We start from the raw sequence: 16,931 nt of genomic DNA, 5'->3' as shown, positions 1-16,931 counted from the left end.
TGGGTTCATGACCTGAGCAGAAGGCAGAGGCTTTAACCCACTGAGACACCCAAGCACCCCTACCTGGAAAGGATTTTAGTAAAGAACAATGTTTCTTTCTACCCATCTGTGATAGAGTGAGAATTATCTGTGACATGTAAAATCTGTGTTGTAATAGTATAGGAGTAAATACAGTCTTATCAGAATTTACTCTTAAATATAAATGATGAGTTTAATTTACAGAATGGGAAGGGTTTGAGAACTGTTTGAGAGCTTAAATGAGGAACCTTATTCTTTTTCTAAGATATCAGGGGTATTTATTACTCATTCAAATATTTGAAGTGAAACTGAGAATTATTCAAGAATTTTGTAGCCAAGGCAATTATCAAAGCTGTTTCATACAAACTGAAATTTAGACAAGCTAGCACAAGCCATTGTGTTCCTTACCATATGGAATTCAAAAACCTGGAAGACAAAAATCAACTCGTGAATTTATAATAAAAGTATTCTAGTACATAGTAATGAGTAGTTGGGATTTTGGTGATTTATGATTTTTAAGATGGTTTTCAGTCTCAATTTAACTGTCAAAGTAACTCTGTGAGGTATGCACAGTGCTTTTTTTTCATTTAAGTAATAAGCAATTAGACTCAGAAGAGGTAAATTATTTACTTGGGGTCATAAGTCACAGATATTCAAAAATAGAGCTAGAACTATGTTTTGAATGATAACACAGTGGTTTTTCTATGTCAGAATTATAGTGGTAAAATCTGAATGAGAGTTTTACTGTACTTAGGGACGGACTGCACATATTAGCAGCACAACTTAATTAAGCACTATTATAAAAGAGCTATAATGGGGTTCATAGATGTAATATGCTCCCTAGAAAATTCAATAATTAAATAGATTACCTTATTTTCTGAGTAATGTGTTATGCTACAATATTTTAAAAGAAATATAGTCTATTCCTAATAATTCTTCCACAGTCTTATTTATATTACTAAAATGCTTACTAATCTACTTCTCTGATATTTTACAAAAATAAACATATATCTAGTTCTTTTCTGAAATACCATAAATCTCAAGTTAGTCAAATCATGATTAATGAGATTTACTGTATATCAGCATGAGTCTTCAATAAATAATGCTTACTCTTTTCAACTGGATTGCATAATTCAGCAATGACGATTGGAAAGTATGATAAATAGCATGCTAACATGATAGAGATCTGAGTAACTGTTTTGTCCTCACAGATCTTCAAAGATCTGAACAAATACAGAATTCATTCTAGCAGTTCTTCAAATAAAACTAAAAAGGAAAAAGAAAAAAAGATCAGTTCAATTTCTATAAGCAAGAGATTGGAATTACTTGAAACAGGCCTATGGTAGCTATTCTCTGGGGAGAATAGTTGTTAACTCAATAGAATCAAGTCCTGAGATGGAGGGGGAGAAAAACAAACCAATCAAGGCTAATGGTTCCTGATGAACCCAGATTAAACACAGAGATCGGTCTGGTTTAAATATACTCAAGGGAACAGTCCTTCAGACAAGAGTATCAATTTTCACTCTGGGTCAATAGGATGAAGAGTGTGTGGTTAAAAATCAGATATTGCAAATGTATACAGCTTGAGTCAGGATGCATGTTAAAAAAAAAAAAAACTTGGCAATCAGAGGATGCTCTGAGGGTATATGAAGAATAATAATTAACATAGTCAAAATTTAAATTAATTAGAGAACTGAGGAAGATAGGTAAAAATAATATGCAAGATTTAGTAACTTTTCTTTGTATCTTAGAACATAGAAAAAGATCATAACAATGAAAACATGAAAATATTTATATATAAACTTTGTCCAAAATATCCAGGATTAAAATGAAGAAAACTGCAAAAGTACTGAGGAGGAGTAGGAGGAGGGGCAAAGGGAGAAGGAGATAGAATCTTCACCAAGCTCCGCATCCAGTGGGGAACCAGACTCATGGGGCTGGATCTCACGACCCTGACATATGACCTAAGCTGAAATTGAGTTGGATAGTTAACTGACTGAGCCACCCAGGCACCCCATGATTTATATGATTTGAAGAGAAACCAGAGTATAGAAATATTAACAGTATTTAATATATATAATATATATACAATATACATGTATATACAATATAAATTTTATATATTATATATACATACATACATACAAACACTATATTCATACACATACATATACTATATATATATATACTATATATACTATATATATTATATTTATTCATATTTATACATTACACATACACACATGTATTTACTTTTATACCTATCATTGCTAACTAAGGTTTGAGGCAGCGAAGGATAACTGCAGTATATGTTTATTCCATAATCTTGAAACTATACACAGCTCAGTATCATCTTATCAACCGCCTAACTTGAGGTATTAGGAAGATATGTTTTAACTCCTAAAAAATAGTTTTTTAAAAGTTTCTGGAAAAAGTATGTATCATCATGTTGAAGATAAGAAATTTGGGGCATACTGCACACTTGTTAAGTATCAACTCTGTTTTATCATCTTAAAAAACAGAGCATTTAGTACCACAATGAGCAAATACGTATGCTCAAATCAATCATTTTGTGCTTGAGATCTAATAGCATTATTTGAATTTTTATCCTTAAAAATATTTTCCCTTCATTATTTCAGGAAAAAAAAATAAACTTGAACTCTTATAGCAAATAGCTCCATGTAGAATGGACTAGAATGCAATGCTATTATATGGGAAAAAAAGACATCTTTTTTTTCATTCCCCAAAGCATTAAAATAAATGTGGCAACTGGTTATTGGCCTCAGATCAGAGTAGTACGTTCTCACAAGGCACCTGAAATGATAAGAAAAATGGGTTACTGGGACAAAATTTATTACAGAGGAATAGATATTTACATAGGATTTCAGGGAACTTCTGTTTTTTTGGGGGGTGGGTCTAAAATATGCAATGTGAATGAGTTAGAACCCATAATCTGTCCCTCTATTCATTTTACTGACCTGGGTTTACTATAAAAATAAAAAGTTTATATCTGCCAAAAATATGTACATCCCACACAGGGGTCCAGTTACAAAGTTTGAGAAAAAAATCTAATTTGACAAGACTGCTGATAGATTTCCTAAAGTCCCATTGCTTTTGATTTCTCAGTGATGACATTCTTCCCTGTAGTCAATATGCATCTCTTAATTTGTTTGCAGGAAAATTGGCCTCTTCTGCCTTCTCAAATCACACTTTGTAATCAATGGCTATGTTCTAAATGCAACTCAGAAATGTCTTTAGAAATAGAGGACAGTTTCAATAAAATATTTTTAGCCTGATATCCCTCTAGGAACTTATTATTACCACAGCATACCAGCAACTTACATTTTTCATCTTCCTTGCATCTACAAAGAGACACATATTCTACTACTGTAGGTCAAAATTTACAGAGCAGTCACATACTATGAATATATTTTGTCCAATAAAATCTATTCCCAAATCATTTCTTGGAAACATGCCATAGTTACATTATTCTTGTGATACTTCCTATATTTTAAAACATACAAATGGATTCTTCAGTCATTTGGCCTACCTAGTAAACTAAAGTAAATCTTCAACACCTGTACATGTAAAGAGTCTTAATTTTTTTTCAAATATTTATTTATTTATTTATTTATTTATTTATTTATTTGAGAGATTGAGAGAGATTGAGAGAGACAGAGAGACAGAGCAAATACAAGCAGGGGAAGAGGCAGAGAGAGAGGAAGAGGGAGAAGCATACTCCCCATTGAGCTGGGAGTCAGACGTGGGACTCTATCCCAGGACCTGGAGATCGTGACCTGAGCAAGGCAGACGTTTTACCATCTGAGCCACCCAGGCACCCCAAGGTGCCTTAATTTTTAGGAAAGCCAAGAGTCATCTAATGCTATCAAAAGATCCAGGGTAAGATACTTAGGCTTGGAATTTAAAGTCAAAATTAGATTACAGTAATGAGTAACAATTACTGCTTAGAATCAGCTATTTCATTTATATTGGTTCCTTCTGTTCCATAAAATAGTTATCTTTCTCTAAGATTAGTTAGCATTATACTATTATTTTATTTGATGTATGGTATATCTGTATCATTTCAGTTTGCACTGCTGAGGTAAGTCTCGCCAGTAGATGGCCTACACAAGCAAGCCCACTTGAGCATAGATCTCTGAATTTGAGCACAACACCTTGACAAGTTATCTTCCTTGACTGGATTACCCTCAAAAAAAAAAAATTTCTTATAAGCAACAAGAAATGCCACAACCTTAAAATCTTAGAATAACAGTGGAAGGAGATCCTACATTGATGTCTAGCCACAACAGAACCCCAGTGAATTCAGCTGGACAAAAGATAAAAATGAAGATGCAACCAAAGACCAAGCCAAAACCAAAGCAAAGGTACTGTCAGAACAACCACTAGAAAGTAGAGCTGAAAGCTCATAGTAGGGTCCCTTAAGGTAGGACAGAGTTCCAAGATTAAAATTTCAGCTATAGAGTCATTGCTGATTAGTCACAAGTATGATTCCCTCCTTGACTGACTTATCCGATGTTAACTGGGCATCAGTGCTATTCTAGGCACTTTTCTAAGAGAGGGGTTCAGAAGTGAACAACCTAAACAAAGTCCCTCCTTCCACAGAGCTTCCACCTATAATGAAAAAAAAAAATACACAAAATACATAAATGTAAAGTAATGCTAAGTGCTCTGGAGAAAATGCAAAGTATGGAACTCTCAAACAACCATGTTGCACCAAATACCTTGAAAATATACTTAAAAATAACTTCAGCATAATGTTATTAGAGTTATGAAACAAGAAAACAACTTTTGCAAAGATCATTTATATTCATACTTATATAAGAAACTTTCCCAAACTTATTAGTAGCAGGATTAGTACAAGATCCAACATTTTTTAATTCTAGGCTATGCTTAGATATATGTCTTAGTGTTCAGCTTTCATTAGCCATAGGCTACATTTAGGTTTAAGGATTATAGTATTACCTTAAGAAGAGCATTAGAATAAAACTCAGTAAATGAGGATTCTAGTGATTCAAGAGATCATGAGATCATGAGCAAATCTTAATCTCTTTTTGTTGGTTTCCTCCAACTAGCAAATGCGGATAAGCACTTTCAAATAAATATAAAGGAGTATCTGAGAAATTCTGTTCAATTTAATTCAACACAGCATGTACCAGGTATTATGATAAGCATAGAGGTACATTGAGGGAGACAACAAACACTAAGTAATTCATTAAAGGTGTTAGAAAGTTAGAGACTACCCTATTCTAGATGAAAAATAAGCCACTCTAAAACTTAAGCATAGACTTATAGGATGAGTATATGACAATGCATTTATTAAGTGATGTATCTAAACTCTTCAAAGTTCTATAGAAAAAAAGGCAATGCGTATTTACTTGTATGATAACAGTAGTAGGATGTTATATTATTATAACTTTAAAATTTATTATAAGTCTAAAACCCTATATAAAAAATATATGGGAAAATAAACGAAGTTATGTACATCATTATCTTCCCTACTAAATTCTTGAGTGAAATGTGAACTAACCAATTAAGATTAAAACATGTCTAAATCTTAAAGGGGTTTTTACAGAATGTTACCAGCATTCTTTCTGTCTCCTCCTTTGTCTCTCATTTTTTACTTACTCTGATCTATCAAACAATCACACTAGTTACTAGACAGCACAGTCAAAATAAAGTGGCACCTGAAATTGTTCATTTTTGTATGGAAATCACTAAAAAAAGAGTGAATAGCTGTAAGCAGTTTTCTCTTTAGAAAACCTTCTAGTTGTAACTGAAAAGGTAAAACATTAATCTCTCTATGAACTTCATTTAACTTTTTTCATAAATTTTATAAGGCTGATCATACCTTTTAATTTGATTTAAATATCAAATTTTGATGATGGATCTCTCTATATATTGCAGTGATAGAACAAAGAAGTAAGATTTCTAGGGCTCACAAAAGCTACATCAATTTTCCATTAAAAGCTTCAGAATTTAGTTGATTTCATTTAATAATAACCTAATTAGTGAAAGTAAGGAAATAATAACTTTCATTAATCTATTATCTATTTTATAAAAATTGTATAATGAAATTCATCCTTAGCCATAAGGATACAGGTTATATTATAAATAACTCTGATAATGTGTGAACACACTGAGAAACCCAATTTAACCTGTTAAGTACGTATTTCTTCACTGAAATTATACAAAATCCATTTATCAAAGTGTTCCATCTACATTCATTTCTTACCAACAGGAAAAGGGTGAGGAGCAGGTAGGAAGGAATATGAGAAGGGGAGGGGAGTGAGGAAGTAAAGAAGTTTTAAAATCATATTCTTGCAACAAACTTTAGGTTTTTCAAATACCTAACACAAAATTGGAACCATGTAGTACGTTGTCATAAAAAACATAACCAATATTGGCTCTTGTCCCCAGTTTCAGTTAGGTACTAAGAAATACAATTCTTGCTTTTACCTTCTGTTTTTCTACTAAGATCTCCAAAGAGTCATTTCAAAATTATTGTTCTATTAATGGGTATTATGGAGGGCACATATTGCATGGAGCACTGGGTGTGGTGCATAAACAATGAATTTTCAAACACTGTAAAAAAAAATTAAAAAGAAAAAAAAACCTGGCTCAGTTCCCCTTATCTGCCTTATTTGCATTTGCATTTGGGATAAAAATTTCATAATACAAAATTCTCAATGTGCCTCTGATGGTGTTTTGAATTCTTCCCAATAATAACTCATCTTATCTCCAAAATATTAAAAAGTCCAGTTCATCAGCCCAAATGCCACAATTATTTTACCTACTCAAAACTAACCTTTTTTTGCAGTAAGGTCACAGTAGTACCACACCAATATAGGATAAAATAACCCACACTGCATACTTCCTTAGACCCCTTTACTTTCTACAGAAATAGAAAGCAGAAGAAGGGGAACAATATAAGCTCTGTAAAATTCTACATAGAAGGCAGGTGTTTCTTTGTTTTGTGTTGTTTTGCTTTATTTGACATGTAACAAGCTCAGGAAAATGAAAGATTTCTCCTTCAGGAGAACATATTAGATGACTAGCCATAGTGAATCTTTTCCCTGCTGATCCCTAAAAGGAAAACAATTGCTGAGTGTTTGCATATAGGCCAAAAAAGTCTATCTCAACATTCAAACTGTTTGAAAGATGAATCATTTTAATAACTACATAAAATTTGCATTCTATTCATTTAAATCCAGTTACTTTCACTTATTTAAAAAAGAAAAAAAAAAAAAGGAAAGAAAGAAAAACAGCTCCCAAATCTTCTATAACTGAAGTTCCAGGATGCCACAACTCTCCTGTATAGGAGAGTTTAGAGAATGGCTGGCACATAACCACATAATCCCAGAAGGATTTATAGCCAAATCAGATGCATTAAACAAAGAAGGTATTTTTGATGAAGCATACTAACTTATAAAAAATTATTAAAAGCATGGCAAATTAATTAATTTTAAGAGGTTAATATAGTCAAACCACAATTTCTAGGTAAGATTTCACTTGGCATAAACATAGTAACCTACCATTTTATTTAAAAATCTCCAATAGGGGAAATTACACATCCTATCATGTTAGCAAGTATAGCAGTCAAAAACTTATTCAAATTCAAAATGTCTTTCTCAGTTACAAGTCACCTATTCCTATCTCTCTAGGATGCAACAAAGAACAGCTATTAACTATTACATCATCATTAGTATCTCTTTCATGTTATAACTTTTCTAAAGAAGCAGTCAGTTTTTACTCTGAACTATGCAAGGCTTGTGAGATGATAAAAGCAGTAAAGATAGCAATGGATTTGAAACAACATCCTCAATATCTCTGAAACCTCAGGGGAACTGAGAAACCAAGGAATTGTCAATCCAAGGTCATGCAAAATTAAAGAAAGGAAAGGAAAGGATAGGGTAGGAAAGGAAAGGAAAGGGTCCATAAAACAAGCAGCCAACCTAGGACTTTCAGTCTTCTGTTCTTACTGCTTAAATAGTCTCACTATCTTTAAAATTCTTTTCCATTCAGGTAAGACAAAGCCCTCTGGGATTCATTCCCCCTTGTGCAGGTTGCTTAGCTGAGCCATACATTTCTATTGGCCCTATTGATTAGGCATCTGCTTCCTCTCTGTGGATGGTTTGCTCTTGTGGAACCGTGTTTAGCAGCTGTTACAGTTCAGATGAGTGTTGACAGGATGAAAATTAAATTAACACCCAATAACATTTTAACACCTGGTCCAACAACTGCAATATCATTGAATTTCACCTTTTCGAAATTGCTTCGGGAGTTAATTCATCCTTACTTTGACTTTGACCTAAGGAGACACTCCTATAATTTTGCTACAAAAGACTCTCCCTTGACTGTTCATTTATAATTTCTGTAAACCTTCCCTCTGATTCATGTTCAATGACTGCATGGGCAGTCTCTGGAATATATTCAGTAGAAATATTTCATTAGAAGATGTGATACTATCTTGATTACAGCTAAAGAGTGAACATGAATGGAAAATGTTAACCAGAGGGGAAGTATGTTTCACTATAGCATAAGCCAGGCTGATGAGCAGATAACTATCTACTCCAGGAAAATAAAGTTGGAAAGAATGCAGGTTTCATACACTTATAACTTCCTAAGTCCTGACTGGCTTGTGGATACGTTAGGTATATACAGCATGGTCCTTAAGCTGGTGGACTCTGGAGTCAGATGGCCTCATTTAAAAATTAAACTCTGCTGGGGCGCCTGGGTGGCTCAGTGGGTTAAGCCGCTGCCTTCGGCTCAGGTCATGATCTCAGGGTCCTGGGATCGAGCCCCGCATTGGGCTCTCTGCTCAGCAGGGAGCCTGCTTCCCTCTCTCTCTCTCCCCACCTGCCTCTCTGCCTACTTGTGATCTCTGTCAAATAAATAAAATCTTTAAAAAAAAAAAAATTAAACTCTGCTGTTCCTAAACGTGTGCATTATTTGATACTTGAATCCCTAAGCTTTAATTTCCTCATAAAAGCCAACTAATAAGAGTACCTATTCACAGGATTGTTGACAAATACACAATCCACATAAAACTTAAAGTGATAGTATCCTACAGGGTCTAATACAATCTAATTCCTAAGTAAGTCTTATGTATCATTATTATGTCGGAAACCACCTGAAGCAAAAAGAAGTTTTGAGATCATTTAATCCTATCTTTTCATTTTACTGTTAAGTAAACACAAAGAAGTTTGGTCACTTCCTCAAGGAAGTATGTCCACAAAGTCAGTGCTGAGAAACAAATCCAGGTTTCCTCATCAGAACTTATTTTCCCTAAAAGGCTACTTAGAAAAGATTCTGTGACCACACTCCATAACTCATTCACTTAAACTTCTTCTATCTGTATTTCTCTTCTCTCTATGAGAAAAAAAATAGTGCTATTTGCTATTTGCCAGGGCTATTAAGATTCACAGATAATGAAACTGTCATCTTACCATTTGGCATTTAGAATTCCTATCAGATGCTATATTTTCTGCCTAAGATAAATATAACACTGTACCTAATATATAGGAAGGTAAAGAAAAACTGTCCTGCATAACCACATAACAAATACAGTCTAATAAACAATTGTTAGAAAATAATAATCTATTTAGTAGATTTCCCAAGATCTTCACTTCTAGTTTCTGTTGCCTTCAATTTTATTGTTAATTATTTTGGTAGGGAAGAGGGACTAGCAGAAGGGAGAACTGCATCTTTTAATTTGGTTAGTGTTAGTACTTGTTAACAATTTTGGGCAACTGTTCTATATTTCTACAGATTGATACTCTAGACTATACTGAGGTTTTTGGATCAGCCATACATTATATTTATTCATCTACTTTTCCCACCTGCTTTTCAGTAGACTTGAGAGCTTTTGTTCTTATTTTATGATAGATTATTGTCCCCTAGTATTTTCTTCTTTTTGTTTGGTTTGGTTTTGTTTCATTCCATTTTCTTTATTTCTCATCCTGAATATGTAAGAGTGATAGTATAGACAGGATTTGCAAGACACAATTTGGAGGTGATAATATTTCACAAAAGTATGCTTTTAAAACCATTTTATGTTAATTCTTTGGAGTAAAACATCTCAAATCCTATATTGTTAAGTTTTCAAAATTCACTGTAAGTATCAATTTTTCAGAAAATGTTTTTATAAAAAAAATATGAGTTCATGATGAAAAGAAGAATGACAGGGGAGGGGGTATGAGGATCTAAGTATTCTAATCTGCTACTGTGAGAAAAGCAGCTTCCAGAAGTGAAAATCAAACGGTGGGAAATACTGAATGTTTTCAGAATGTTATATAATTATAACTTAATTATAATTAACTGCATCATTCTCCTAAATGGTTCCCTTTGTCCCTTTAGGCAAATAAAGCCTACAAATCCAGAAAGGAGCTATCTAATCAACCTGAGGAGAATGAATATGTGTGTGTATACACACACACACACACACACACACACACACACATATATACACACATATATGTATTTTTTGAAATATTTAATTATTAAAAATATATAATGTGCTTGGCACCACATATACCACTGATTCCTTCTATATTTCCCAGGTAAATGTATAAATATCCTGATATATGTGTCTTTTCACTAATAATAATAAGACTAATAAAAGAAAAAAAATATTATTTCTAGCAACCTGACTATGCACTTACAACAGGAAGAAAGGTTATAAGATTCTCAAATTCTGAAAGGACTGCAGTTTTTACCAGTTATTTGCACAACTGATTACTTAGCATCTGGAAATACTCCTACTAAAACTAACATACTCACACAATGGTCAGTATTAATATTTTAGTGTTTTATAAAGGGTGATTTGAAAAGGACATTATCATAAATATGCAAGTTCAACTAAAATATGGTTGAACACTCTTAAAAGGTGATGGCTATAAGTGACACTTTGCTTTTGAATATTTTAATTATTCTGCATTACAAAGAGATGGGTCATCTAGGAAAGAAATTTTGTTTTTCTAAGAGGAAAAAGAAGAAGAGAAAAGAGGAATAGAAATCAGGAAAAGTTCCCATTTCTTTCAATACCAATATCTGGTGTTATCAGGTAATAGTTCATAAAACTATAAAATTGGAAGGGTTCTTAATATTTCATTCAATTGATATCCATGCTGCCTGGAAAGAGAATTAGTAGAAGGAGAAAAACAACTATAGCATCTTGAATCAAACAAGGCAGTTCATTAACCTCTGGTTTTATTTAGAAATACTCCAGACATGATAAAATCACATTACTTTAAATGCTTATCATGTTCATAATTGACCTGTCCAATTGCATACAGTGTGATCATTCTGGTAACTGGAGCACTACTACCATTCATCAGACAGAAAAAAATTTCATTCATTAAAAATCTATACAATCACAAACCTAAAATTAAGGGTGAGAATCACCTTACAGGGGCACTTCATTTTATAGATAAAGAGACTATGTCTGTAAAAAGTGACATGTTTTACACATGATCGCACACATGATCAGATAAAAAACAAGATTAATATGAAGGGATGTTCCTGGCAGGCCAACATTCATTTTACTACACCAGACCAGCTGCACAACTTTATTAGTTATTATCAACACCTAAATGGCAGTATAAACTAACAGGAACCTGATAACTCTGGGACAAGTTCCTCTATCTACCAAACAGAATCAAGATCTTACCTACTAGGTCATGAAGGTCATGAGACAGGAAAAGCCATTTGTTCAGATGCTCACCTGCCTGTTCTTGCAGCACCTTAACCAGTTATAGTATAAGATTGCTTCCCTGTTTACTTAACATTTGGTGGCAATGTAATAAATAAGACATCAATCAGCAAGAGTGACTGTATCCAAATCAAGAAAATTTTGGAAGTGAATGTACACAATTACGGATTTGGTGCCAAAATATATTAGCAGAAAAATTACATATGTACAGATTGGGTAAGAATACTAATCAAGATATATTTCTTGCATATATAACGTACTAACTGTTTCAACATAAGACATGTCCATTATTGGAGCTCTGTAAATCTCTACTATGGCTATTCTATAAGAAGGAGATGACATATAACCTGTTCTGATATTGCTTTGCCCTCACTTTAATGGACTTTTCAGATACTTCCCTGATTTCACTTTTAATATAAGTCCCATTAAAAAAAACAACCCACAAATACTATTTCTTTGGAAACTGGAATTCGATTTACTCCACCAAAGATCAGCAAGAAAGCAAAAAGAATCCCATTCTCCTCAGTATTTAGGCTAGAAATACCAACAATACAATGTCATGACTTGGGAACTCTGCAGTAACAATGTTCTTTAAAGCAGTCTTGAGAGACTCACCTAATCAAGACGTCATGTTGCTACAGCACATCATACCTAAATCCACATGAAATACAACCTACAGAATGAAAAAGCAGAGAAAATAACAGTCACTCTTTGGCTAATGTTTTATTTATCGCATCACCATCAAATGTTAGGTAAACAGTGAAACAGATTTTCTTTTTACCTAGGACCATGAAAGAAAAGTCCTTTATCTAGAGATTATGATTTGAGGCTTTATTTTCAAACTGGGAATAATAAATGTAGCCATATTTGCTTTCAGTGAAAAATCAAGTTTAATATATTAATACAAATACAAACTTTCTAAGAAAATAGTTATTGAAGCTGAGGCTACTATAAGCTCATAAAATTCAGACTGAAGGAAAACCATCTCAATTACACACCAAGGATGATCTTCAGGATGAACTAAGAGAGTACAGAAATATAGATAGATAGATAGATACATACATACATACATATAAATATCATTTATATACATATAAATATCTATCTATCTATATATATATATAATGTATCTTGGAAATTATATTAAGTATAATAAAACATATATTGTCATCCAACAGATAATTTCACATATTAAAATCTGTTTGAGTTATTTCAGTGATTATACTTCAAATATATAATTATTTAAAGTATTTCCCACCTAAGCTGCTCATATTTTTGTGCAAAGAATGAGTTAGCAAACATCTTGAAAAATAATCACATATTCTTCTTTAAAAAAAAATTTAAAAAAAGGGGCACCTGGGTGGCTCAGTGGTTTAAAGCCTCTGCCTTCAGCTCAGGTCATGATCCCAGGGTCCTGGGATGGAGCCTGGCATTGGGCTCTCTGTTCCCCGGGGAGTCTGCTTCCTCCTCTCTCTCTCTGCCTGCCTCTCTGCCTACTTGTGATCTCTGTCTGTCAAATAGAGAAATAAAATCTTTTAAAAAATAATAATAATCACATATTCTAAACACGAATTATGAGTATTGCAGAAAGATAACAGTTTAATATGAAATACCAAATGTGAATAGTTGAAATTTTTTTCTGTGTTCTTGTTACTTGTTATGGGCATCATGTTCATCTCCTTACAGAACTCTGCTTACACCCTAAAATGTAGACCTTTGGAAAAATGAGAAGTGCTTTCTTAAGCAAGCTACAATACAAAGGCAGATCCTAGGGAGGGGTAAAACTGCCGGAGTTCCATACTAAAGAAATATGTTGATTAATGATGGGCTATAGTAGGGAGTCAGTGGGAGAAAGAAGGTGGTTTGCTAAACTAGGACTACCTGGGCTACCACACCCTGAAAGAAGCACCATCTACAATAAAGGTAACTTTTTCTTATTTAAATCACTAACAACAATAAGCTCAGATAGTTTCTATATTGTAGTGAGCCTCTGTTCCAAATTTGAACCCCAAAATGCATTAACATACAGACAAATTCCATAAATGATGATTAGCAACCTTGAGTGCTTTGAACCTATAATGTGGCTAACCTGTCCAAAACTAATATTAGGGATGGATAGTAACGACAGTTCAGTAGCACAATTTTATGGCTAAAAGTGACAGGGGTCCACTACTCAGGGAGAATGTTCATAGATTAGGGCATTATTTATAGATCATAAATATAACAAGTCAATATATTTATTGGCTCTCTTCCCAAAGCTTTCTAAAAAGTATATTTCTAACTTGTCTTCCAACATTATCCCATCTCAGGACCTGTAATATTTTGTATTTGAAAATGCTACTTGAAGTAACTTCCCTTGTTTAGATTTAATCAGTCACTCCCACTCTTATTTTCCATGAAGATGGAAATTCTATGTCCACCATCTTCAAAACAATTTCTAATTTGTAATCTTTTTTTAAAATTTTTTCTTTTTTTTTAGATTTTTATTTATTTATTTGACAGAGATCACAAGTAGGCAGAGAGGCAGGCAGGGAGAGAGGAGGAAGCAGGCTCCCCGCTGAGCAGAGAGCCCAATGCCGAGCTTGATCCCAGTACCCTGAGATCATGACCTGAGCCGAAGGCAGAGGCTTAACCCACTGATCCACCCAGGCACCCCTACTTTGTAATCTTTGAAGTTTCTGTATTTGTTCAGGTCATCTGAGAAGCAAATACTGAGATGGGATCAGTCTTTCAAGAGACTTAGAGAAACACCTTCTAAGAATAAAGGGGAGGAAGCAGTAGGCAAAGAAAACATTCAGATTGCAATGTAGTCCTGACATCGGTGAAAGAACAAGAGCAAGAAGGAGCACAGGTTGCGTGCAACTCTTAAGAAAAATCTCAGCCAAAAAGGTGGGGGATTACCAACCCAGACTTGTCCACAAGAAGGATCTAATCTGCTGTCCAAATAAACCAATATTAGTATTCTAGCTGTGCTTAATCACTCAGAATATGTTAGGGAAGCACAACCTTATTATAGGCATGCTGGTAGACTCAGGGAGATGGCAGCTGGACGGGTCTTTAATTACGCTCCGCCACGACAGGAGATATGAAATATCTTTCCATGAGTGCCATAGTAGTTTGTGAATTCTTTCTGTATCTTTAAAGAAGGTCTGAATTTTGTCCTAGAATGTTAAGGCACTTTGTAAATGTCCCAAAGTGTGTAAGAATATGGATATCAAATTGCCCTCCAACTAGAGATACGGATTCTATCAGTCTCACAGTGATAGAGGAATGAAACTGATACCATGCATACTGCCTGCTGACAAACACTGTACTTGAATAAATACATCTCTTTGTTCACCTGGGAAATTAAAAGAAAACCCAAGGACCCTACTTCCCCATTTATAAGGGGAATATATAGGGACTATAATAAAAATTCATTTTTCTCTAGATTGATGAAACATATCTTGGAATGAGTTCTTCAGTTTCTCAGTAAGGGTAACATGTTTCTTCAGAATATGTGTATCCAAGAATTACTTCCTGTTACTTTTGCAAATACATACCAACTGGACTGAGAGGAGTTTAAGAAATGATTGCTTAATTAACTATAGTGCTCCATAAAGTGAGGTTCCTTTTTCTCCCCTCACATAATCCTTAAAGGACTAAGGCAGAACTGCAGTATCTCATGAGTAGATAGGGACATGGAATTCGAGGGTAAAAAGTTTCTAAGTCACTGAGGAACAACTAGAAAAATGAAATTAACTACATAGACACTCTGGTGGTTATTAGACTTGGTTTTCACAATACTTCATTTTACTCTCCTCTTGGAGAGATTAAAACGCAAAAATCACACAACTTCAACTCCCTTAGAAACTATGTTTCTAGAAGTAAATTATCATATTCCCAGTGTATTTTGAAGGTAATGGTGGTTAGCAAGTGAGCTCTGACACACTGAATATTCTTGCTCCCTGTCACTAACCATCTGGGTATAAGGTAGCAGTGGTAGTAGGTACTAGCAGTGGCAATAGCAGGGTTTTGCTCTGTCTTTATCATAGCTATACTGTTGTGATCCTGTAACAAGAAGTCCAATGGCAACCTCCCTAAAATACCTCTATAAATATTTAATTCCCTATGTAAACACCCATTTCCCTGTATATACCCAGGTCCTTATAAACACTTAATTCCTTGTATTAAGTCTCTTTTTGCTTGGTTTCATTTTTCTGAACAAAACTTTAACTGACAAAATGATTAGAGAACTGCATGTTTGATAGGGAAGTAAATGTACTGAAACCATAAGGCAGAGGACTATGGAATGGCCATATCTGCATCAAGATGGAAAGTTAATATAATTTTACTAAGAATCTTCCAAAGAAAGACAACTTAGGTAGTAAATCCTGGGGAAGGGGATACCTGGTAGGGAATACTATAATGCTTAAAACCTTACTAGTAGATTTCGATAGTGATAAGGACACCAAAAGTTACCAAAAATCAGTTCCTAGTACTAAATGATAATACATCTTGTGTTGCAGAGCACTCTAAAGATTGCAAAGGGGAATCATCCGAGCATTTCTTAGCTTATGCCCTATACAAACTGAACTAAAAATTGAGCTAAACATGAGAAATATTATTATCTGTTTTGTAGACAAAGAGACTGGGTCTCAAAGAGATTTTAATAACTAGCAAGCAGTGGAATTTGGATAAGAACAGCTTTTTCACTCCCAGTATATTTTAACCAGTACAACGCAGCCTCTCCACATAATATACCTCCATACAACAATAAAACGTTTTTTTAAAAATATGACTTGAACTCTCAGATGAAATATTTAGATATTATATAGAAACTGAAGAAAACTATAAAAATCTTTATATCCACTCAAATAAATAGTAAAAGAATGCACTCATCACTGAACTTTCAGTGTGACAACTATAATTTGCAACAGCAGGCCTAACAACAACCTCATCTTTTATGTCTAATATCACCCTAAGAGTGCATATATACTTTAATTTCTGCCTTCTAAAGACTCCACATGTCTTACTCTCTTGAGGTACTGTCATTATCCATTTGTTCCTACTCTAGGTGATTGTACCTTTCCATTTCACACCCATTTCATAGAGATTTAGAATTATTAAAATCTTCAATCACTGAGATCATACAGTATTTCTTTTTTTTTCTTTTTTAAAAAGATTTTATTTATTTATTGGA

The 16,931-nt window shown here is 33.8% G+C and overlaps 1 long non-coding RNA gene across 1 annotated transcript in view; it reads right to left on the bottom strand.

Annotated features, from left to right (window-relative positions):
- Positions 1 to 2,656: 2,656 nt before the first annotated feature.
- The window catches only part of LOC131835332 (uncharacterized), a 136,709-nt gene continuing 122,434 nt past the window's right edge, over positions 2,657 to 16,931 (bottom strand). The window contains exons 3-4 of the long non-coding RNA XR_009355132.1: positions 12,365 to 12,422; positions 2,657 to 2,832 (exon numbers count right to left, since the gene is read on the bottom strand). This is a non-coding gene — a long non-coding RNA (uncharacterized LOC131835332). The remainder of the gene's footprint in view (positions 2,833 to 12,364; positions 12,423 to 16,931) is intronic.

This window comes from Mustela lutreola, chromosome 7 (assembly GCF_030435805.1).
Source record: "Mustela lutreola isolate mMusLut2 chromosome 7, mMusLut2.pri, whole genome shotgun sequence".
In the NCBI taxonomy this organism is placed as follows: domain Eukaryota; kingdom Metazoa; phylum Chordata; class Mammalia; order Carnivora; family Mustelidae; genus Mustela; species Mustela lutreola.
This window is presented reverse-complemented; position numbering and strand designations above follow the sequence as displayed.